Source organism: Saimiri boliviensis, chromosome 18 (assembly GCF_048565385.1).
Source record: "Saimiri boliviensis isolate mSaiBol1 chromosome 18, mSaiBol1.pri, whole genome shotgun sequence".
NCBI lineage: Eukaryota > Metazoa > Chordata > Mammalia > Primates > Cebidae > Saimiri > Saimiri boliviensis.
The window spans coordinates 28,639,144-28,666,321 of NC_133466.1; the positions used below are offsets into that span (position 1 = coordinate 28,639,144).

The 27,178-nt window shown below is 34.6% G+C and overlaps 1 protein-coding gene across 10 annotated transcripts in view; it reads left to right on the forward strand.

The window, feature by feature from the left end:
* The window catches only part of ROBO2 (roundabout guidance receptor 2), a 1,294,416-nt gene that overhangs the window by 626,916 nt on the left and 640,322 nt on the right, over positions 1-27,178 (forward strand). The gene's annotated exons all lie outside the window — the stretch shown is intronic.

Here is a 27,178-nt window from a genome sequence, read left to right on the forward strand (position 1 = left end):
GTTTAATAAACATTATGTTTCCAATTTTAAAGGTAAGTAAAAAGTAGTTTTGCTCTTGTTACCCAGGCTGGAGTGCAATGGTGCGGTCTCAGCTCACTGCAACCTCCTCCTCCTGGGTTCAGGCAATTCTCCTGCCTCAATTCCGTCTCAAAAAAAAAAAAAAAAAAATGTAGAATACCTATTAGATATTTTTATAGGACTTTGAATATTTCCTTAGTATTTAGACCGACACTATTTTACAGTTTTTCCAACTACTTCATAATTAATATTAATAGCTAATGTATGCAGGTATCTACTGCCTCTGATAGAATCAACTATTTTAGTTACAAAATTAATACAATTAGGCCCGGTACAATGGCTCACGCCTGTAATCTTAACACTTCGGGAAGCCAAGGAGGGTGGATCATGAGGTCAGGAGTTAGAGACCAACTTGGCCAACATGGTGAAACCCCATCTCTACTAAAAACACAAAGTTACCCTGGCATGGTGGTGCATACCTGTAGTCCCAGCTACTCAGGAGGCTGAGACAGGAGAATCACTTGAACCTGGGAGGCAGAGGTTGCAGTGAGCGGAGACTGCTCTGATGCACTCCAGCCTGGGTACCAGAGCATGACTCCATCTCAAAAAAAGAAACGTGATAAAATTTAACTCTGGATGAATTTGAAATGAGCCTGAGGATGCTGTGTTCATGACTACAGATGAGATGGAAGTGGGGATGATCTGCGTGAACGTTCTCTGAGGGATACTGAAACCCAAGTCAAAGAGTCCCCTCTTTTAATTTCTCCTGCATTTCTACTTTCTGTCTTCCTTCCTGAGAACCTCCCTTAAATGACAAATTATGGGTGAATTGTGGCTCTTTCAAATATGAAAAGACAAAGGAATAACGATTACTTTCTATGTTTCTAAAGTGAAATAAGTATTTCAGACTAAGAGCCAGCTTATCTCAGTGCTGCGACCATTGCAAGTTAAGGTCTTGAGAGTCACTTCATTTATTTACCTTCTCAGCATTCTCAGCCTTCTTACCCGCTCAGAGGTGGCCTGAGGTTCTGAATTAAAGTCTGTTTCCTAAGCATTTACCTCCTCCTAAATATAAACAAATCTGTATTTCCAGAGGGGAGAAAATGAAATAAAATAGCCCCTGTTCAGAACATAGTTTGTGATTTTTATCTGTCCGTTCTTCCTCTCCTCAGCTGATGTTTAGGCATCAAATTGCACTGAACGTACACATTTAAAATCCCCAGTTGCAATGATGCAACTTTGCTGTAGTAATTTGCTCTGTCGTGCTTTTGTAATCGTCTCCTATCACTAGATTGTAGACTTACTTTCTGAATTCCCAGCTGTCTCAGAGTTTTAAGATGAGCATATCTTACTGTAACTTTTTGAAGTTGTATTTTATCACAACCTTACCGTAAGGCACTTGCCACTCTCTGGCTTACGCATTCGTTACGATTTTTGAAGCTGTGTATTCCATTGAGACCCAGTTAGCATTCTAATACAGTGGTCAGGTTTTGTCCACGTGGTGTCGCGATGAAGTTTAAATATAAAGCCAATGGAAGAGGAAAAAACAAAACAAAACAGCATCCTTTTTGTATATCATATATTCACATGTGTTTTCCAGAAGCAGCTGTGGATAAGATGCTTAAATTTGTCTACCTTTTCAATTATTGACATAATTTATATTCTGATATTCTCCCTTTCATTAACACAAATTTCTCCCCACCACTTCTCCTAGGTCAGATTTTACAGTTATCTCCATAGCAACATTCACAGCTAATAGAAAGATACATCTTCTGAATGGCTAGCAATACAACATTAACTGTTAGAACATAACATTTTTCATGTTGGAAACATCTGGAATTCACAACCAGCCAAGATTTTTAAAAATGTCTGTGGCTCTTTAATAGGCACCCAAGGCTGAGTTTGCTTGCTTTATTAGAATTCATTTACAAACAACTCTTATTAACCAGCTATGTAGCATAATAAAACTAAGTGTTATTTCAACATCAAAAAAAAAACACAGTTTAATTTATAAGTGAAGTTGCTTATAAAGGTTCATATCGTCCTTTGTGGAAGAGTTTATGGTAGATTTGGGCCATATTACCAACCTATTACTAGTGCACTAATACCTCTATTTACTGGCTGATTATGTCCTCTGGCAAAATTCGGAACTGTCTACTACTTTGGTGCAAACTAATCAGTTTTCAAAATTAGTTATTGATCTCAGACCCATTGTAGAGGACCAATTTAGTGGCTGGTTCATTGAGTACTGAAGTGACACCATTTGTGTGAGAAGCAGACAATCAGAGCAAATACAGTGTTCAAAGACAGTTCTCAAAGGTAGTTTTCTATTGCAGGGAATTTACAAATGCAGGTTTTCAAGGACGCTAAGTCTCTCTCATTACAGATTAATGACACAAGTGCATCTCAGCCAGTCACAGGAACTTAACGCTTTTTGTATGTACATTTGTTACTCGTATCTTGAATTTAAATAAGTAGTAAATTGGAAATCATAAAAAACCTTAAGGAAAACATTTCCCTCTGTTTCTTCAAACTCAATTCTTTATTTGAATTTATTTGAATTAACTAAAGGGAGTTGTTAGCTTACAAGAATAGTCATTCTTCAGTCTTAAGCGTATGAAAAAAATATGATAGAAAAAGTAAACCAGAAATTGGATTCAAAATACTCTGGTACCTAAATTTCACTTCATATTTCTCATAATTTATCCATCTATTTTTAATCTTACTGATTTTCATATATTTCTCTTGAAAATAATTTCTTAATGGCTTATGTTCTATGTTTGGTTTCAAACAATGTTAGGAAGAATTGAGAGTTGACATATTTTCTGAGTATCTCAATAGAACACAATTAAGCATAAAATTAGTCAAAAATTGTTTATGACTTTTCTCACCAATTTGACATTCTTAGGGGAAAATAACCTGAGATATTAAGATGCAAAATCCTCACAGAAAACCCCAAATAAGCTTTGCATATTTTTTAGCTATAGTTATTTAAAAAATAAGCTCTACATAGGCAAGAAAAGAGTTGACAACCACATGGTAATCAGAGCTCAATATTCAGAGGAAAATTCGAAGTGCTATAATTAAAACACCTTTTTATATTTCTTGTTGCTATGTGTTGTTGATAATTTTCTAATGGCCTTGTCTTTCAACAGTACACTGATTACCTATTTTTTTCCTTCTCTCTGGCCCTTTAAAAATGTATGTGCATATATCTGTATCTGTATTAACAGCATGTAAATTAACCTTCAATAATTGCTTTAATTTAAAATTTAATTAAAATGTCCACATTATGTATCATTTTTAAAGTTTCTAGTTCCAAAAGGTAAGATTACTGAAAATGAGAAAAGGGGAAAAAAAAGACATTTGAATATATACTTGGAGGTGAAATCTCACACCAAACTGAAGTCAACCTTATATAATGTTCTTGTGAATTCAGAATGTGTGAATCGTTCTCCAAGGTGTAAAAGTGATACACACTCTATTGATTTATACAATCTCACACAATTCCATAATGTAATAAATCTACTTATTTTCTTTATGATTATATTTTAATGCCCAAAAATAAAGCCACTGTAGCACTATATGCACTGTAAACATATGAAATACTAGCATAATTGTGAGAGCAAGGAAAGGTAACAAAGAATACAGTGTTAAATATAGACCTATTCAGACCTTCATATTACTAATATCAAAACTCCTTCTACATGATAAAAGGTAAATCACTTAACAGACAAGTAGTGGTTTGTCTAAGATAGCAATTTATGTATCCAATGGTATTTTGCATGTAAACTCTTTTATATAAGCACAGTTAACAAATGTGGGAACATTCAGTAAAATTTTAATTTGGACCAAACTTTGGGCCTTTTTTTTTTTAGTTGTCTTATTTGTGGACACGGAATCTCGCTCTGTCACTGGGCTGGAATGCGGTGGTGCATATTCAGCACATCGCAACCCCCCTGTCCTGGGTTCAAGCAATTCTCCTGCCTCAGCCTCTTGAGTAACTGGGACTACAGGTGCACACTGCGACATCCAGCTAATTTGTATTTTAGTAGAGACAGGATTTCACCGTGTTGCCCATGGTGGTCTTGAATTCCTGAGCTCAGGCAGTCTACCTGCCTCAGCTGCCCAAAATGCTAGGATTATAGACATGAGCCACCACACCCAGCTGCCCATTTTCAATCAGATAATTTTTGAAGGGACATAGTGTTTTAACCCTAGCGAATCATCAGAATCTGCCATGAGGCTTGTTGACAGACAGACCCTACTGAATCAGAATTTCCATGGATAATTTGCATCATTTACATTTGCTATGCTAATGCGCCACAGGAAAAAAAAAAATCAATATATAATAGGTAAAATGTTATGCACATCACAATTTTTCATTTTTTTTTTCAGTAAGCCTTCACAGAACTTTCTGTCACACTGCTACTTTTCATGGATCTAAGATATCACTATCTAAGCCTGTCAACCATAAACTTACAAATTAGCAAAGCATGCTCATGTTTTTCTCCTCACATTATTCTAGAAGGTCAATATTATAATTGTTCCCAGTTTGTTTCAGAGTGGTTAAGTGGAAGTGAACACATAGTGGAAAGAACATGAGCCATAGATCACACAGACCGGAGCGTGAACCCAGCTTCACCACATTCTAGTTACATGGCTTGGGTTATTACACTTTCAGAGCCTCAGGTTTCTCGTGTAAAAAAAATAGAACAAACTACTCCCTCCTACTAAGCTTAAGATGTACGTAACTCAAGTTTCCATAGTCCTCACAAGGCAATCAGTACAAATACAATTAATTTTATGTAACCTATAATTCCTTTTTAAAATTGTTATTAATGAAATTCAGTTCATGCTATATTTTTCTGAATTGTATAGATGTGGCATTTCAGCGATTAATTCTTTGTCAACATAACTCAGTTTAAAACATGAAATGCACCTGCTGAAGTGGCTCACACCTGTGATCCCAACACTTTAGGAGGCCAAGGCAAACATGCCACTTGAGGTCAGGATTTCAAGACTAGAGTGGTCCGTATAGCAACACCTTAACTCTACAAAAAATTTTTAAAAATTGCCAGGTGTGGTGGCTTACGCCTGTAATCCCAGCACTTTGGGAGGCCAAGGGGAGCGTATCACCTGAGGTCAGGAGTTTGAGACCAAACTGACCAAACCCTGTCTCTACTAAAAATACAAAAATAAACTGGGCATAGAGGTGGGTACCTGTAATCCCAGCTACTCGGGAGGCTGTGGCAGAAGACTTGCTTGAACCCGGCAGGCAGAGGTTCCAGTGAGATGAGATCACGCCATTGCATTTCAGCCTGAGGGACAGAGCGAGACTCCATTTCAATAATAATAATAAAAAAATTAGCCAGGCATGGTAACATGCACATGTGGTACCAACTATTCAGGAGACTGAGGCAGGAGGAGCACTTGAGGCCAACAGTTCGAGGCTGCAGTGACTATGATCGTGCTACTTCATCCCAGCCTGGGTGACAGCACAAGACCTTGTCTTAAAATATATATATATATATTTTTTTTTAAGTAAAATGCATTCTCTAGTCCTATTGCTGACCTCTGTCTCTGACTTCTGCTTGGTTCAATCCACTCTACTTTGCTCTTTAGCCCCCTCAACAACTGCATCATTAATGTTTAAAATGAGTTTTTAAAATGATTTACACTTTAATCTAGTAGGAGTTATTGTTATAAACTCAGTTCCTAGTGTAGTGTCTAACAGGGTAACACTAAATAAATTTAATTCAAAATGATGGTGGAAGAAAGGGGGAAAAAGGAAGAAAAACATTGTTTAAGACATTAAACTCTGGAGATTGGGGCCAAAACACAATATTCTGGTCCCTTTAATACAGATTTTTCTTGCGTATTATCTAAAACATATATTCTAAGCAAAGTGATCATAAGTTATGTAAATTGCAGTATTATATGACCATGGTTATTAGGATCATTTTTCTTAGTTTATATATTTTGTCTTCAAAATATTTTGCTTTGATCACTTTCAATTTCAATTTAATTTCTAGTTAGCCATTTTAAAGAGTTCTGATAGAAAATAAATGTAGAATTAATTTTAAATGAAAATCTTAGAAAGCATGCAGAACTATAATTGTACGCTCTAAAATTATACCATGAGGGGAACTTAGCGCTAATGAAATCCCATGAGTTTATAGAGTGATTCTAAAGAAATAAGTAAAATGTTATGGAATACATGCTTCTTCTCTAGAACTGTTTCTATTCTGATATTTCACGGAAAATTTAGTAAATTTTACCATTTGACTTTTTGTCTCTATTCCCATATTAGCACTGCATAACTTTTATAGACAGTAAAGTGGTAATTTTACAATAAAAGATAGCAATAAAATTGTCCAAGTAATTTTTCTTCGACCCATATTTGTTGACCTTTGTTTATCCAAGTACCCCATAGAAGGAAAGCCTGTAAATCAAAAAGAACTAACTTATTAGAGTGCTACAAAATTTAGAAAGATGTATGTAGATTTTGAACCGGTAAACTAAAGGTTTGAGCTGAAAGTGTATGAGGAATTGCCGAAAAAGAAAAAAAAACAAAAGAGGCTTAGTTTCTGACCCAGTTATTTTATTCTGTTTCTGTCTCCAGTACCAAATGAACTCAAGGCTAATTACAGAGATAAAAGACTAGTAGCTTCTCTCAGAGTGAAAAGAAAAGAGCAGAAAATGAGATTTAAAGTTCAACTTTAAGCATGAATAACAGATTAAAGTATATCCCATAGAGGAACTAGTTAAACAGTCAAGTATGACATTTTTGAAGTTTCTGAATATTCTTTGGAAATTTTGAGAATCTAAGTTTTTTTCTCATATGTGTGATTGTTAAGGGGGAAAATGCGAATAGTATTGGGATTGGCATCACATTGGTTTTGATTCATATTAAGGTTTAAATGATGAATCTAATTATTTGATCACCTTTTGGCTATCATCTAGCTCTTAATATACCTTAATATACTCTTTTTTTTTTTTTTTTTTTTTTTTTTTTTTGAGACAAGAGTTTCGCTCTTGTTGCCCAGGCTAGAGTGCAATGGTGCAATCTCGGCACACTGCAACTTCTGCCTCCCGGGTTCAAGTGATTCTCCTGCCTCAGCCTCCAGAGTAGCTGGGATTACAGATGCATGCCACCATGCCTGCTAAAGTTTTTGTATTTTTTTGGTGGAGATGGGGTTTCACCATGTTGGCCAGCCTGGTCTCAAACTCCTGATCTCAGGTGATCCACCCACCTCAGCCTCCAATATACTCTTAATTTATCATGTGCATCACCTATTTAGTTGTTAGCTAAATAAAATAATAAGGTTTGATTCAACAACTGATATAGGTCATTCTAACTCTCCAATTGTGTTATTCCAGGCCTTACATTTCTAGCATTTATTCTACACTATAATAGCGTAGGTTGTAGTATTACCCCAAGGTTTTGGTACTCCAGGAAGCAATATACTGGTCACCACTTAAACTCATGAGCAGCAAGTAGTTCAGACTTAGCACTTTTAGTAATTCAGAGTCTATATAATATACTAGAAATCAATTAGTTATTAGCTTGCTCCTTTAATGACTGAAAGACATTTTCATAAGCATTTTTGTAATTAACTCTTATAAGAATGCCACATCTAAATATTTTTGTTTCCTCAACTAGATTTTAAGCTCCTTTCTTTTGGTATCTTCAAAAGTGCTTCTCCTGCTGAACACAACTCGAGTGTTACAAGTAGGTACAAGAGTAGGTGGACATCATCAATGTGTCAGCAAAAGGCTTGAGCTGACAGTATCCTTAGATAAGAATGGTAGAAAAAAAGAATCTGGTGCTAATTAGGCTAAAGTCACTCATCTTCTGGGTGATAGCCAGCGGTCTCCCTCAGACTCACTGCCGGCCAAACCCAGATATCACAACTTGGATATCACTGCTGTGGACAGAGAGGGGCTGTGCTTCGGCAAACTGGCCTCTGGAATTGAAGTAGGAAGGCGGCTGTGTAAAGTTACACTCTGGCAATTGGTAGTCTCAGCCTTTCTGATTCTTTCTGCCTTAGCATGTTAATCGGTTTCATAGATGTTTGCAGATGCCTCAGCTCTTATTCCTCAATTGTTGGATACATAGCTTCCCCTGACTAAATAGCAAAATCAGTAGCCTCTGGAAGGGAAATTACATGTACCTATGCTTATGCCAGAGCAAAGACTGGAGCACTGGAATGGGCATATGCTTCAGAATTCAAATCTTTGCTTTCACACTTAATACATATGCAATGTTAGGCAAGTGAATTAACTTCTCTGTCTTCTCTTTCTCAGATATCTATAAAAGGTAAAAACAAAACAAAAAAACTTCACTAAAGGATGAGAGATGTCTGTAAAGAAACTTCCACTATGGTACTATTCAAAAGGTAGTTGCTATACAACTATTTATTGTGTTTGTGTGTGTATACATATATTTATTTAATATTAATTATTATTTTCTGTGGAAACCAGAGAAGGAGCACTTATAAGTTTTTTTCTATTTGCTTTTTAAAAAATACGTTTTAGCTAGGCACATCTTCTATTTGACTCATAAAAAGAACTTAAAGTGCAGACACTGATGGATTATTCACACAAATCTATAAATCATACATACATAATATTTATTGAGAACCTAACATGTTTCAGGCACTGTGCTCAGTTTCACCTGTGTTATTTCATTTTTTCCACTTTACTATGAGAAACTGAGTCGTAGTGTAGTTAAATACAGTTTCCCAAGATCATAAGCTAGTAAACAGCAGAGCCAGAGTTTAATATCGAGTATGCTTTAAGTCTCTCTTCTATAATGCCTCTCCCTCTGTGTAATGTTGGAGTCTAATCATCAGAGTAAAGATGCAGAAAAATGAGAATATGAACAAATGTATAACTGATTAATGGGATGATAAGAAGGGGAGGAGATTGTGCTTTCATTATAAGAGCATGGGTTCAAGTCCTAAGTTTTCTCCTGCCAACTATGACTTCAAGCTAGTTCTTCCACCTCCCTGCAATCAGGGTATCGTCACCCACAAAATGAAGCTAATAACAGAACTTCCCTCTTGGGGTTCTTGTGAAGATTAAATAAGATAAAATGTTTGATATACCATAAGCATTCAAATAATTTTTGATGCATTTACAATGGCTCCAAAAAGAAGAGGTTAATATATAGTAGAAAATTTTCATCTACATATGACAGTTTTGCTTGAGACATCTTGTTAATAAGGCTTTGCTTGAAGTCCAGGGTGCCCACATCAGCCAACATTCTTTAATATGACCAGCAATGTGAAAATGTTACATTAAACCTACAATTTATTAAGCATCTATTACAGGCCAGAGAGTTCACTGGGCATACTATATACAATCCCTCAAATCTCACATCAGACTTGTAAGGTTCTACCATTGCACCCATTTTACAGATGCAGATAATGAAAAGATAAGTTAGCACATCCAGAATTACACAGGCACAATTAGTACACTGGCAAAAGCTGATGTTGAGTACTTTGAAGACTAACTCTAAAATGTGCCTTTTATTTTTGAGATGAAATCTCATTCTGTTGTTCAGTTGGTTCACTGCAACCTCCATCCTCTCCTGTTCAAGCAGTTCTCCCACTCCAAACCTTCTGAATATCTGGGATTACAATGTGTGCCACCGTGCCCTGCTAATTTTTGTATTTTTAGTAAAGATGGAGTTTCAGCCACGTTGCCCAGCCTGGTCTCGAACTCCTGACCTTAAATGGTCCACCCACCTCGGCCTCCCAAAGTGCTAGGATTACAGTTGTGAGCCATCGCACCTGGCCAGCTCTTTCTTTTCTTTCTAAGATCAGCTCACTGTAGCCTTGAACTTCTCAGCTCAAGTGATCCTCCCATCTCAATAGCTGGGACTACAGGCATATACCACCTCACCCAACTATTTTATTTTTGGAGATGATGGGGGTCTTGCCATATTGCCCATGCTGGTCTTGAACTCCTGGCCTCAAGTGATTCTCCTGTCTCAGCAACCAAACGTATTAGGATTATAGGTCTGAGCCACTCCTGGACTAAAATGCACGTTTTTATGGTACTTTCTTCACTCTTGCTAAGATTGCTTATTTCCATTTTAGATACTGCATACTTAGCCACAAGAGATGGATCTCAAGAGTCTTACATTGTTGATGAATTTAGGGATATGACCAAGATTCTTCCATTTCTTGACTTTGGAAGGCTTACATTTTATTTTGTTGTTTGTTTGCTTGTTTATATTTTTTTTTCCTGAAATTTAGAGTGAATTAGAAGGTGCCCAAGAGAACCTGAATATCTAAGTTTCTCACTGCACTCAAACACAAAATATAAATTATAAAATATTTCCAGATCCTAAAATAATTGAGAGGGAACCTTTTCATTTGAAATTAACATAAAGTAAATCTCTCCAGAACACGTGTGAAGCAATATTGTTTTATAAATTAGTCTTTCAGCCATGTCTCATGTTTGTGAAATTTCTAATATTATTTTATGTAACTAAGTGTCCCAGAAACCATCTACAACTTTTAGTTTAATCTTAACATATATTAACATGTAGTTAATATATGTAACATATATTAAAATAATGTGAAGCTCTCACGACGATCTAACCAATCTAATCAAAGAAGCTAAGCTTCTTTTAGGAAATTTACATTATAATAACATGCATATAATCAATAGTTAAGTTATTTCTCTTATTTTGTAAGTCACATAAATATATGAAATTCAAATAAAATAACAATTATTCTAGTTAAATGCCAGTGATTAAGTAAATGGTTTAAACTTTATATGTTTCCTAGGTGTTCTACAATTTGTCATTTCTTGTTCTACTAGCTTCTTTGAAGGTTAAATCTTGAATATTTTAATTTTTAAATTTGAGGTTGGTAGGCTATTATATGCATGTTTTCATCGGGTTTGTATTGTTTGCTAGAAAACGGTCATAAATATTATAATTTCATCAATGATTGATGGTTATTTTCAGCTAAATATGTGACATTCTTCATTGTTATGTAGGTTATACTTTTTTACAACAGAGTTTATATTCTGGGATGTTGTTTCAGACATTTACATTTTTCGAGAGTTGATATTTCCAATTTAATCACTTTTTAAAAGTTAATTTAGTGACAGCTGCATAACCGGATAATCAGTCTCCATTTTAGTCTACCCAGCATGAATAGCTTTTAATTAATTTATGTTTCCATCTAGGTAATGTGTGTCTTGATACTACTGCACTTGGAAACATACATTTATTAAATAAAGACTTGAAGCAAGTGAAATGCATTTCCTTAACTGTTTGTAAGTTGCAGCTATCAACCAGTTCAATGAGCTTTGAAAATAAGTGAAAGTAGCAGAATTCAATAAAGTGGCAAGAAAATTTCAGCTTACCTATTGCGGATTTTAGAATCAATACACTAAATGTGTTAATATAAAAAATGTTAAAATATTCCTTATGGAAAATAATGAAGCTTTAAAATTTAATGACTAATTGAAATACCAGGCCCCTTTTGTGTGACTATGGCTTCTCTCATTATCCTAAATCAGAAATTGAACTGGACTGCAAGGCACAGAGAAAGTCTTTGAGAGACAGATCTTTGTTGCAAGAGACTCTTTAAGCTGCATTATATTGTTCCTAAGCTTAATTTTATTATTTCTAGGGAATCTGATATACTCTGTCTCTAAGTACCAAAGAGCAACAAAACCCAAGAAACAGTACATTTGCTGAATCATATATCCAACTGAGAAGAGATTTGTTAAAAATAATTCTTTTGAAGAATATATTCAGCCTCAATTGTATATCCTCGGCAGGCCACATGCTGGTTTTTTCTCTTGATTTCTACCCCTCTAGCTTCCCCTTTGTGTCTTCTTCCTAGTTATAAAAGAGCATTCCAGCCTCTGATAATGACTTACAAGCTTTATTATAAATTATTGGTGCTTTCGAGGTATAACAAAGAGGACGATTTTTCTTAAGCTGTGATAAAACCAATCATATCAGAAGAGCTCTGTGTATGTGTTTGCGTGTGTGTGTGTCTCTACGTTTGCTAGTTCTAGGATGTTTTTAAAGCAGACAAGTTTTCTTTGAAAATCATTATATGATTAAGTTTTAAGAATATAATTGCAGCAAGTGCTATAAGAGTACCTTGCAAATCTCTCCAAAGGGACAAGATAAAGCCAACATGGTTCAAAAGTTCAGAATGCAAAGCTTCAAAGTGTGAGGCTGGAAGAAAGGAAATTCCTCTGGGATCACTATCATTTTCTTACATTCCCACCAATGCTTTGCTGGTTTGTTCTGAAAGAACTGTTCTCACAGACCCCTCATTACAATTTCTGCTGTGACTGGCCACAGTCACTTGAAACTTGTGTTAAAAGACAAGCTATTTATCTACGTTGTCATTTTGCTTCTCTGTGGCCAGGGAATTAATCGCTTTCTCAAGGGCCTACCTCTACCATTTCCTTTACTTTCGGGAAAGGAGATTTTAAGTAAATACCACTGTATAACCACAGCTTACTCTTCAAATAGAAATGTAATATGTCATTTAAAGAAAGAAAATTACCAGGAGATAATTTTAGTTCGAATTCAGTTATTTAATGCATATTTGAGAGGTGACCTCACTTCATGGCCAAATCAAGTCTAAAAGTGCCCTTCTGAATACATGAAAAACTAATGTCTTTATACAAGTGAGCCTTGTGGGCTGGCTAGGGGACAAGCATTTGTTGGCTTCCATTTTCACCAGCTCAAATCTACAAGCTGGAGAAGGGCTACACGGAAAATGACAGAAGAGTCTTTCCAGGAAACAAAACTGGTTAAGGATACAAGAGACGGTTCAGGCAGTGAATCAATGGAATGAATTCAGTATTAGCATTTTAAATGGCTCAAATAGAATGATAAATAAACCAATAGTAGCTCACTAAAATATCCACATGTGAAAATGAATATTTAGGACCAGATAATTTTCAAAGAATAAATTCATCATATATTAACACTTGTGTTAATTCCTTTGGAGTGATTTAATTTTTTAATAAGTTCCTTCTATTAGCTACATAAGGTCACATAATGTCATCCTGTTGCCATTCACAGCAAATTTATGAAATACATGTTATTTTAATTTTATGAGCAAAAAAAAAAAAACAAAACAAAACAAAAAAAAACAATAAAACCTAAGTTGGATAAGAACCAAGGCACTTCGATTAACATTATCTATTGTCTTGTTCCAAAATTCAAGTTCATATCTGTCTTATTATTCATCCATACTTTTACACTATGAAGTTCTTCCTTTGACACTATAAATTAATGTTTATTCACTTATTTGTTTATTCACTTCCTTTGACACTACACTATGTTTATTCACTTCCTTTGACACTACACTATGAAGTTCTTCCTTTGACATCTATACATTAATGTTTATTCACTTATTTGTATATAATAACATATAGCAATAAACTACTCTAGAAAAATTGCATTTGAGAAATATATTATGAAGAATGACAAAAGTCCATTTTTATTCCAAACATAATCTATTATAATCAATTGCCCCCCATTTTCTCTTGGATAGCCCTACCTCTGAAACTGTAACTGACATGTGTTACTTCCATTAATACAGAGAGATGATTGTGATAGGATTAAAAAATATTCTATAGAATAAAACTATACTAAATATTTCAAAATTTTTTTAATATATAGAATTTGCCAAACGTTCAACTAACACCTGTATAAACTACTTATATAAGCAGATTTATTATCAATTGTGTATAGATGGATTAACATATGTTAGATTTTATATGTGAGATGATGCATTAAAACATGAAGAATAAACATATGTATTTGGCAGAAATAGACATATCCACTGTTTCTGTTAAATAAATAACCAAAATAAAAAGGTTACACAGTGAACATGTCAGTCTGTCTTTAGTTGTCAAAAGAATGTTTCATCAAGTGTGTGTTGATTGCTTTAGATATGGACACGTAATAGGTCAGAGAGCTCAAATGAAAGCCATAACATTTGCATTTTTGCATGGGGTTTACAATTCAAAAGAATGCTATTAGTACCTTAAAGGCAAATTATTGAACAAAACTAAGAGATGCAGGGTTCAGTTAAGAACTAACTTGATCCAACTCAACAAACGGTTCTATACCAGCCCCTTTGCTAAGTCAGGAAGTGTGTGGCAAAGGGAACCCCTATGGCAGACAGTGCATAGGTGAGCAGGATCTAACAAGGCAATTAAATCACAAGGATAATTAACCTGTTCTCATAATATCCTTATCAAACTTTATTTTAATCATATCTAAATGGAAGCTCTGACAAATTCACTGTTTCACATCTGGCACTTAAGTTTCTCGAATAACCATATTAAAGACTGTATTTTTCTTCTTTTAGTCTTTAGCTCAAGTTCCTTGAGAATTACATCTAACACCTTAACAAATTCTTTAAAGGAAATGGAATCCTCCTTTTTTTCTGAATGAGCTGTAAAACAAAAACTTGATGAGTCTCCAAAAAAAAAAAAAAAAAAAAAAAGAAAAAGAAAAGAAAAAGAAAAAAAGAAAAGAAATCTTATCTGCTTGATTGATGAGGTTCTACTCCTGCAACAAATTTTGTGTTTGGAAATGAGCCACATTTCCCTACCTGCAATGCAAGAAGAATATTTATTTGGATTGATTTACTTTTGCTTTTGGAAAATTTGTTGTTAGTTGAAAACATTTTTTTTTTAATCCCCTCAATAACCTGGAAAGTACTTTGGTTTGCTAGTTCTTGCTGACTCCTATCTAAGTTTTTTTTGAATGCAGAAAAAGACGTTGATTATATTTTATTGCTAGTAAGAAGCATGACTGGTGTTCTTTGTACACATTCATGAACGTAAGTGCATTTATGTGTATATCTATTATGTACATAAATATAAGTGATTTTTTTTCACAATAAGGATGAATCTGGTTATATGTGCTGGCTCAGACCTATAATCCCAGTGCTTCGGGAGGCCAAGGTGGAGGATTACTTAAACATAGGTACTTGAGACAAGCCTGAGCAACACAGCAAGACTCTGTCTCTACAAAATATAAAAGAAAATTAGCCATGCCTGTTGGTGCACACCTATAGTCCCATCTACTCTGGAGACTGAGGTAAGAGCAACACTTGAGCCTAGGAGGTGAAGGATTATGAGCTATGATCCTGCCACTGCACTCCAGTCTGGGAAACAGAGTGAGATCATGTCTCAAACAAAAATAAATTAATTAAAATTAATATTAAAAAGGATGAATCACTTAGAAAATAGCATTATCAACTGCTAACAAGTCTATAGTTTTTCTTTTTTTTTTTTTTCGCTTTTTCTTTTCTTAAGATTTTGTAAAGAGCTATTTAGTGCTAGAATATATCAAAGCTGTGTTTGTATTTCACAAGTTAACAGCACAAATATCCAGCTAAAAAACCTTGGCCTGTGGACTGGAGGGGCCTTTACAAACAGAGGCCCCTGCAGGGAGATAAGCTGAGACCAAGTTCAGCTGTGTCAAAGACTAAGCTCTACCTCTCCCCAAGCTTTGGCTTCCTTTCCTCCTTTGTTTATATTTTCATTTGTACCTAGTCTCTGCCCAGTCCTGGTGGCAAATGCTTAGACCAAGTCCAAGCAACTCAATGGCAACATGCTTATTCCAGGTTATTATATATAAATTTTTGCCCTACATCTTACCCTGAGAGAGTATAAGGAATATGAGACAATGCTTTGATAAAGGAAATTATTATAAAGTTCAAGTTAGTGTTATAACATTACATTAAGAAGACTAGAAAGAATAATTATAACATTCATATCACTATTATTGTTAAAGAAAATGAATAATATAATCAACCGCTACTGTAACAGAAAGAAAAATCCAACCTCTTATACCTTGTTATCAATACCATTGTCTTCATGTGTGATGGACACCATATTTCAGCATGTCACAGATAATTAACACCTTATCTATTAACTACATACACAAGAGACATGGCATGACTTTTTCTGAACATTAGATTTCTAATTTCACTGTAATAATGAACATTTACTAAGCTCTGACTATGTATGAGATCTTGTGCTAGGGAAGAAAAAGATAATAAAAGATGAATTAGACATTTTTGCCACCCGAAGCCCATCCCAAAGGGCTCACAGTCTAGTTCAAAACACAGTAGACAATATCACCTTGTAATGGGGCTTCGACTGCATTTGATAAGCTGCATCACTGAGTAGATGGGGACACGGGTGGGGAAGGGTGATAAACCTGAGGATAAAGAGCATGCCAAAATGATGAACTCACAATGAGTTATGGAGGTACAAGGGGTTTTGAGTCTCTGTTGACTAAATAACATTTTTTTCCTTTTTTAATTTTAGTGGTTCTGTTAACAAATCATAGGATTTACATTTCTGAAAGAGTCTTGCAAACAGATTAGACTTTTCCCATTTATATAGCAAATAAAATTATCTTTTATTTGAAGGACAACAAATTACGACAATCTTGAAAGTATGAAAATTCTAATAAACCTCCTTGATACATATTACATCTGAAAACATAAAAATTCTAATAAACAGCCTTGATACATATTAAATTTGCATGCAAATATTCTGAAGCTACTTTGTTTGCCTTGCAATCCCCCCTCTTTTTAAATTCTTTTCCTTTTCTTTTTAAAACATGATATTCTATTATTTAGACAAAGGAAAAAATGTTGCTCAAGAGCTGGCCAGAAACTGTTATCGTCTCGGAAAGTCCCATAAATTAATTTAATCTTCACAAAACATGCATTATTTTTCATCTGAGTTTACAGATGAGGAAAGCAACTTAGCCAAAGTCAATTACCTAGCAAGGTGATTCCTAGTCTGAAGGATCCCAACCAGATGTTCTGGTTACTATGCTTGCCTATCAGTAAAGCTTTGTAATTTATTTACTTGTTTATTCTTCTCTGACACAGCCTCTTACAGTGTTTAAGAAACCTCTCTGATACTGCATTTGCTTTTTCTGACCTTCATTGTAAACTTCAGCATCTAAATAGCTACCAAATGTGTTGCTTGAAAGGTGCCTTTTTACTTGTCTTTGGAACCATCTATTCTTAGAAATGTTTTTGGCCTCTTTCCCAGCTATTGGTAGCCCTTAGAAAGCTTTGTGGGATGGTAATGGTTTATTTCAGTTGGGTAAATCATCCCATTCGGAAAGCAAAGTTAGTAAACAGCTTAAAGGTAGCTAAGACATGACCTCATTTTCCCATCTTCATAATACCCATCCTTACTCTGTACACGGATTCCTTTTTAATTAAAAACATAAATAAATGTTTATATTGTAATAATAATACACTATACAAAATTTTAAAAAGATACTGGGAATGTAGACATAATTTAATATGAATTTGTATCTTATGCTGCATGTAAATAAATGTGTAAAAATTAATACATATAACATGGAAAATACATTGTGCTTTAGTTGATGTCATTACTTACTATGTATTTGTGTTCTTGGATCTTTGCAACAATTCTCAAGTAATCCTCCTATATAGGCTTCAGACCACATGTTAGAAATGAGTGCCAGGCTTGGTAGCTAACTCCTGTAATCCCAGCACTTTGGGAGGCCAAGGTGGGCAGATTACCTGAGGTCAGGAATTTGAGACTAGCCTGGCCAACATGGCAAAACCCTGACTCTACTAAAAACACAAAAATTAGCCAGGCCTGGTGGCAGGAACCTGTAATTCCAGCTGCTTGGGAGGCTGAGGCAGGAGAATCACTTGAACCCAGGAGGCAGAGCCTAGATCACACCATTGCCCTCTAGCCTAGGCGACAGAGTGAGACTCCGTCTCAAAAAAAAAAAAAAAAAAAGTAATTTAGATCACTGTTACTTGATCCCTTTTTAGGATTTTTGTGTCCATTTAACATTCCATAAAATGACAACAGTGATTTAAAAGTTGCTTCCTCTGTTTTCCCCAAGCTTTCTTTTCCTAATAAACTTTTGAAGGAAACTGTAATTCTTTGCCTGAAAAAAAAGTGTCTTCTGATTTTTATTATTTTAAAATTCTGTCCTTTAATTTTAACTGTAACTGTCAAAACACAAATCTTTTTTGAAATCTCGTCATGGTTTTTGTCAGTGTTCTTAGCATTTAAAAAAAAAAGTTTTCAAACTTTGTTTCTCCAAAACTCTTTTTACAGACATGCTCTAAATTATATACATATATTGATTATTTATATGAAGGCATGATTTAACTATGGCACAGATATAACCAGATTTCAAATATGCAAGATTGATGGCCATGGAATAGACATTCCTAAAGTGGGCAGATAATTAGATATACAGAGTCTCATCTGCCACTGAATTTAAACTCTGAAAATAAACTCAGTGTTTCCAATGTACTGTTTTCTTGGTGGTTTGATTAGAAAGAGAATAAAAACTGGCAATATGTCATAAATATCTCAACTGAAGACCAGCTTTATAGAATATGAAAGAAATAAATAGAAACTAAAAAATACAACTAGACATGAATCTGATAGATAACATTCAGAAGAGATGTTGTTTTCCAGGTAAATGAAACATGGAACAATATTGAACTAGAGAATTATCTACATTATTTTGGACATTATATTCCAATACTGCATAGTGTTGGGTCATTATTTTACAATTCAATGAAATAACCTTTTCAGGTTGAATAACATTTTCACATAAGCACACGAATGTTCATTGTCATCAACGTAATTTTTGTTTGTTTTAATTGCTTAATGGGAACTGTGAAGTTTTTTTCGAACCATATTTCAATGGCACCGCTGTGACCAGCGTTTTCTATTTAATCTTTAGTTTGCATTTTTAGTGTGTCCACTGAAAACATTACAGAGAATGGCTGGTAAGCAGGTTCGCCTGTGACTGGACTGGTGACATTTCATAACAATTAGTAACCTTGTCTGCACAAGAAAGCCTTCCAGCCTGAAGTAGGACACATAATGGTTCTCTTTACATTGATTTCCATTGAGTCACATTGTGCTTTACTACCTTGCAAAACTGTTTAAATGAATGATTAGTCTGAAAACATGGTTAATGTTTTAGAATAGTTAAGACATGAAAACAAGCCAAATATATTCTTATTTTGGATTGTAAATCTCATTGCTAAGAGGAATTTTGTATCAGGCAATGCAGACTACGTGATCATCTTGAAGCTAGGTAAAAAGTGATTGGTGACTTCATCATACGATATTGCTGAAAATCAAAGCCTAACAACTTATTAAACCTGAATTTAAATTCAGTGTTCACTTTAATTATATGTGACTCACATTCACATCAGCATTTGATTTTGAGCAACATAATATCTTTTCTAGACTTTGGTTTATATTTTGATGCTTTCATTTACTCTTCATGTTGGAAATGACATCCTCTGTAAATGCTTTCATGCAAATTTAAAATTGAAGCTAAGTGCCAGAAAAAGTATATGAATTAATAAAAGTTAAACTATCCCAGTTAATCTCATACAAAGAAGCCCTGTGTGGCTCAATAATGTTGGCAGCTCATGGTATAAACATTATGTTTCCTCACCAGTTTTAAGTTCACTGCCCATTATGAAGTGCATTATAACAAATATTTTAAATGAAAGTTTTACAGGGAAGAAGGTGATTCAATAAACAGTAATAGTAAACACTTGTTATGATTTCTGAAAATCCTAATTGAACTAGTGAGAGGGTGAATGGTCAGCATTTTTTGAAATGTCTTTTAAACGTTGTATGTAAATTTTGGGCAAGTAGGTTTTTCCATTATAGGTATATGGAAATGGAAAAAAAATTTAATTATGGAAAACAATACTAAACTGGATGCTGGTACAAAGAAAAGTTTTGTAATGCATTATAAGGTACAGGAATAACTTAGATGAGTATTTCAAAATTTGAAAAGGTACTCACTTGGAGAAAGCTTTGGTTCACTTAAGTCAAGCAACTAACCTCATGAATTTTGTTGATTACAGGCACGCGCCACCATGCCCAGCTAATTTTTTGTATTTTTAGTAGAGACGGGGTTTCACTATGTTGACCGGGATGTCTCCATCTCTTAACCTCGTGATCCACCCGCCTCGGCCTCCCAAAGTGCTGGGATTACAGGCTTGAGGCACCACGCCCGGCCTAATTGCAGTATATATTACTTTATGCATCAATCTTACAGTGTCAGAATAAAAATATTTATGTTTTTTGTATTTTCCTGTCAAAATACATATTGCTACCTTTATTTATGTGGGAGAAAGAATATCAAGAGTGCTCTTGATGACCTGATATTTTTAGAAATATATTTGAGTGTCTTTTAACAATGAATAAATGCTATGGATTCTTCTGAATAGCTCAGTTCAGCTCTCTGTTTGCCAGATGAGATCTGTATTGCTCAGAAAATCAAGATGAATAACCAGAAAATCAATATTTTTGGACTTAGAAATGAAAGCAATATTATAGAGGACATTTTCTAGACTCCGAAAAAATCAAGTTGTTTATGTCTCAGAAAAATAAGATAGGTAACAGATACTTAACTCAGTTTTGAGAAGAGAAATTGCTGCTAAATAATAAATAATGGAAATAAAGTATGGGTTCACCCTGCCACAGTTCCACACACAAATATACTAAATTCACGTATGTGAACAAAATTGCCCAAACAAAGGCATAGAAGACATTTCAGACTAATGAGGGCTCTGTTCAGTTTTTTTCTTGTTTAATTTTTTTTTTTTTTAATATAAGGGGTACAAGTGCAGTTTTGGAGTTTTTTTTTTTTTTTTTTTTTTGTTTTTTTTTTTTTTTTTTTTTTTTTTTTTTTTTTAATGAAAAACAACAACAACAACAACAAAAAAAAAAACCAGGGTCTTGTTCTGTAGTCCAGGCTGGAGTGCAATGGCACAGTCACTGCTCACTACAGCCTCAACCTCTTGAACTCAGGTGATCTCCCACCTCAGCTTCCCAAGCAACTGGGACTACAGGTGTGCAACACCGCACCTGGATTTTTTTTTTTTTTTTTTTTTTTTTTTTTGTGGAGGCGGGCTTCACCAAGTTTCACTGGGCTCCAGTGATCTTCCTGCCTCAGCCACTCAAAGTGCTGGAATTACAGGTGTGATACAACACATTTGTCCCAAGTGCAGTTTTTTTTAAATGTAGGTATATTGTATAGCGGTGAAGTCTGAGCATTTAGTGTAACTATCACGTGAATAAGGTACATTGTACCTGTTAAGGAAATTCTTATCCCTCAACTCTCTTCCACCCTCCCACTCTTCCAGGTCTCCAATGTCTATTATTTCACATTGTATGCCCGTGTGTACACATCATTTAGCTCCTGCTTATAAGTGAGAAAATATGGGATTGGACATTTTGTCTCTGAGTTGTTTTTCTCAAAGCAATGGCCTTCAGTTCCATTCATGTTGCTGCAAAAGACATGATTTCATTTTCCTTGTTGCTGAATAGTATTTCTGTGTGTGCCTGTGTGTGCCTCTGTGTGTGTGTGTGTGTGTGTGTGCGTGCATGCATGTGCACGCATGCACATGTGTGCAGGTATCTTTTTGATATAATGATTTTTCTTTTTTTTCACTTTGGGTAGATACCTAGTAGTGGGATTGCTGGATTGAGTGATCATTATTTTTTGTGCAGAGAAAGTGACTTCCAATAAATTTTCTACACACACACACACACACACACACACACACACACATTACTTTAAGACTTAGTTTCCCCATGCATTTTGTATTCTTTACTTGATGTTTTCTTTTATTCAGTGTAAACTCACTGTGTAACAATTTGAGGAGATTCCTGGAAACAAGACCTGGGAATTTTATAAAGCCAAGAACTAAAGAGGACTTTCTGTTCCAAACCCTGATCTAAAGACTCAATTTTTTAAAAAGGCTTTGCTGAATTGTCCGGAGAGCTTATAAAGGAAGAAAAACTTTGCAGTAATTGGATATTATACTAGAAGCATACACATCTGTTCCCATACTCCAGGAAAACTTACTTTGATTCATGAGAAGGTGGTAAATCTTAGCAAAAATGACACACGAAACTCTACAAATGGAGGACTATCTTATTCCATTGGCCATTCTTGGGCTACATTTTGTTTATTAAAGTTGCTGTATGGAATGTGAAGGCCGAGCTTAATTGCAAGACATGTCCTTGGCCATTGGTGGTTAAACCATGGTGGGCCTAAGTAATCAAAAGGTGGAAACGGCACTACCCCTACTGTAGCTATGCTGGCTTCCGACATCTTTAGAAATAGTTCAGGATGGTAACTTAGGAAGCATCCGCTGCTGTATGGTATGGGAGCTGTACTAAACAGGAGGCAGCTGGAAGATGAACTATTCCATCTACCCCTTTAATTTCCTATACCAGACTGTGGCCCCAGGTATTATAGAAGAAATTATGCTAGGAGAGTCAAAATAGCATACCACAGATTATATTAATGAATAGCATCAATAACAAAATTTATTTTAATGTAAGTAAAATAGAACGTCTTTTCTTCCAATATACTGACAACTTGAACTAGGCATTTTGGGAAATGGGTTTAACTTTATCATTAAAGTACTTCCTTGGTAATCTTTTTTAGCTTTTTTTGGTGACAGCTTTTATTGAGATATAATTCACCTGACAAAAAATGTACCTATTAATGGACATACAAATCGATGTTTTTTGTTGTATTTACTATGCAAAATTTACTACAGTTGTAGACCATTCCTTTTGTAACAGAGAGAAAGCCCTTCACCTCCATCCCTAATCCTCTCTTCCTCCCCAGCCTTAGGCAACTAATAATCTCCATTTTCTACATATAAATTTGCCTTTTTTGCACATTTTTTATAAATTGATTCATATAATATGTTGTCCTTTGTGAACCGATTCTTTCATCTCGCATAATGTTTTCAAGGATCATGCATTCTGTTGCATGTATCAGTACTTTATTCCTTTTCATTGCCTAATAATGTTCTATTGTATGGAAATAACATATTTTGTTTATGCACCAATTGATAGACATTTAGGTTGTTTGCACATTTAGACTATTGTAAACAGTGCTGCTATAAACATTTATATACAAGTTTTGTGTAGACATATACTTTTATATCTCTCATGTATATACCAGAAGTGAATTGCTGGGTCATACTGTGACTATATGTGTTAATCTTTTGAAGAATTGCCAGTTTATTTTCCAACGTGGCTATACCATTTCACTTGCCTACCAGCAGTTAGCACTGTATGGAGGATTCCAATTTCTACAAATTCTCCACAGCTCTTTTTATGACAGCCGTCATAGTGGTTGTGAAATAGTATCTCATTGTGAATTTAAATTTTCATTTCCCTGATGGCTATAACTTTGAACAACTTTCCATGTGTTAATTGGTCATATGTGTATCTTCTTTGGAGATATGTCTCTTCTGATTGGGTAATTTTTGTTTCTATTATTGAGTTAAAATATTTTGTTGTATATTTTAGGTATAAGTTATCAGATTTATAATAATTTTCTAAAATTCTGTGAGTTGTATTTTCACTCTCTTTACAATATCTATATTACTCCATTCTTGCATTGCTAAAAATAAATACCTAAGATGGAGCAATTTATAAAGAAAAGAGGTTTAATTGTCTCAACTTTCTGAGGGCTTTATAGGAAGCATGGTGTTGACATCAGCTTGTCTTCTGGTGAAGGCTCTATGAGCTTACAATCATGGCGACATCACATGGCAAAAGCAGGGGTGAGAGAGAGGGAGAGAGAGAAAGAGAGAGTGGGTAAGGAGGTTCCACACAGTTTTAAATGACCAGCTGTCCCAAGAACTCACTCACTATCTTGAAGACAGCACCAAGCCATGAGGGATCCACCCTCAGGATTCAAAAACCTCCCACTAGGTGCTGTCTCTAGCACTGGGAATTACATTTCAACAAGAGATTTGGGTAAGGATAAATATCCAGCCATTGTTGAAAATCAGTTGACTTCCATGTGAGGTTTATGTCTGGGCTCTCAATTATGTTCCATTGACCTGGATGTTTTATCCTCATGCCATTTCCATACTCTCTTGATTAGTGTACCTGTGTAGTAAATTTTTAAATTGAGAAGTGTGAGGTCTCCAGCTTTGTTCTTGTTTTTCCAAGATTGTTTTGGCTATTCTGGAACTCTTGAATATTCATGGGAATTTTAAGATTAACTTGACAGTTTTGCTGAATAATTACATATCATATGAAGATATATTACACTGTGAAATAAAATGAAAGAATTATAGAACAAGTTTATCTCTTGTTAATTTATAGCGATTTATTTTGTGACTATATGTGAAATATCTCAATTATAATTTTAAAATGTGATTTTATACAACATTAAAATACAGTAGAAATTGTATTGAAAATGAGGTTTATATTAGGTGCACCAATAAATGAATATATTTTTGTTTCATTTCGCCATGCTTCATTAGTAGAATTTCTAGCAATCAGTGCCCATTAGAATTATTTTTATTTACATGAATTAAGAATTCATACATGAGTAACAAAATATTCAGGATCAATAATTCTTAAGTAATTAAAGAAAACTTAGCATAACTATTTATTCCAACTTGGTGTTTAATTATGAAGTGTAGGCCAGGTGAGGTGGCTCATGCCTGTAATCCTAGAACTTTGGGAGGCCAATGTGGGCAGATCACGAGGTTGGGAGTTTGAGACCAGCCTGACCAATATGGTGAAACCCCATTTCTACTAAAAATACAAAAATTAGCTGGGGGAGGAGGTGTGCGCCTGTATCCCAACTACTCAGGAGACTGAGGCAGGAGAATCACTTGAACCCGGGTGGCGGAGTTTGCAGTGAGCTGAGATGGTACCATTGCACTCCAGCTCGGACGACAACACAAGACTCCATCTAAATTAAGAAAAATCATAAAGTATACATATTTAATATTCCTAAAAGAAAATAAGCATTACTAGGTCAATGATTTACAAATTTTTTCAAAGATTTGAAAAGTATATGTTGCTTTCTTAACAGACAACATATGATTTAGTAAATACATTTCTCTAAACGAAATAAAAGTAGATAGTGAGCTCCAAGGGTAAATGATACATATTCATAGTATTAATTTATGCATTCAGTTAATAATGTCTATATTGATTTCATTGATGCCTTATTTTCCAGAATATATTGGGATATGAATTTATGTTAGAAGAAATTTCTAGAGAACGTATAGGGACAAGAACACTGTTTGGTTAAATAGATTTGATTAGTCCTTATTTCGAGATTAAAAAAAAATTAAAAGTATCTATTAAATGATAGACAATAAAGTGATTTTTACTACAAATAATCACATTTAACTCACTCTGTTTAGATAATGATAGTATGTTCTCCTACTTTTAAAATGAGGAAACTGAATTTCTACAAGTTCAAGTGGCTTAATCCAAATCAGCTAAATAACTGGTAAAGCTGGTGTATTAGCCTGTCCTCAGGCTGCTATGAAGAAATACCCAAATCTGGGTAATTCATAAAGCAGTTACCAAAATCCAGATTAATTGACTCACAGTTCTGCCTGGCCAGGGAGGCCCCAGGAAACTTAACAATCATGGTAGAAGGCAAAGGAGAAGCAGGTACCTTCTTCACAGAGCAGCAAGGGTGGAGTGAGTACCAGCAGGGGAAATGCCAGAGGCTTATAAAGTCATCCGATCTAGACTCACTCACTAGAAAAGCGCCCCCATGATGCAATTGCCTCCACCTGGTCCAACCCTTTCTCATGGGGATTACAATTCAGAAATGAGATTTTGGGTGGGGACACAACCAAAACATCTCAGCTGGGATTCATACTTGGGTCAGAAGACTGCAAGTCTGTTTTTTTTTTTTTTTTTTACACTTACCATCTCGTCTCTCTATTCACTACATTTCTTTCTCCAGCTTTTTCAGCTCTTTACTTATTGTAGCTAAGCCTTTTTCTAGGACCCAGCAGAACAGGACATCAAACCCTTTTGGCACAGAAAGTTTAAGGGAGTTTAGAAAAAATATAAAAGAAAGAAAATTAGACCTATGACTTTCACTAAACTTATTGTTTTCCAAGAGCAAACCACAGGGGTATCCAAGCCCTATCAGACATGTAAGTATGATTTGGTTACCCAAATCCAGATGAGGTTTGAACCCTTTTACTTTTGGTATGCCATTCTCCTAGAAAAAGTGAAAAATACATGGAAATGTTGTGGGAAGCCCTGGATCTAAAAGGAACAATGATATTCATAATATATAAAAAGGAAGATTAAAGTCTGATTCACATACAGTAGATTATAAGGGAATTGAATGGTATTAGAAAAATTTAAAACAATAGAAAATTGAGGCTAAAGTAGTAGACTAGTAGAATGAAGAGATAAAAAAAGAAATAATTCGAACAAATATTTTATACCACTATAATCTAATACACTTATTTTACATAATTACATGTACTTCTATTATAAACTTTTCAATGATACACAAAAATATATAGGTTGAAAGCATTTTACTGCAATAAAACCTGAATCTCTTTAATATAATTTAGCCCAAACTAAAATAATGTATTCATAATTATTGTTAATATAGAATTGATATGAGTAATATAGCAATAATGTTATTAATCAATATAGAATGATGTGAATAATCTTAGTTTATGGAGAAGCATATCTTTTCTAATGTTCTCATTTCTTTTCTCTTTAAAGATTGGCCTCTTGCATAGTCTTGTACACTGAATTTATTAGACTCAAATTTTATCTTGTAATTAATAATCATAATTAATCTGAATTTTATCAAACATTAAAATCAGCTAAAATACATGTTATACTGAATAACTTTAAAATATGTGTTTTAGGAAAATATTGGCTATTACATTTATAAAAGTAAGATAATCTATTTTTGCATAAAAATAGAGCAGTTCATTTCTCTCTAGGGAGACATGATCAATTTGAACATTATTGTTAACAATGACTAATGTTCTTCAAAATTATTCCGTTGCATATTCAACTTTAACTCAACAGGTGGGATATAATTCAAGCAACAGTGAAGGAACAGAGTGGAACACTTGGCTAGATATAGTTTCAACAATAACATATAAGATGCCAGTATTTCCTGAGGATTAATGATCAACTGGAAGAGCTTGTGGTCCTGGGACCATTAACTCCATGTGGTCATTAATTTTGTTGGAAATATCTTGCAAGGACATTTGTAACAATTACTTCCCTCTTCTTAATACAATTTTTG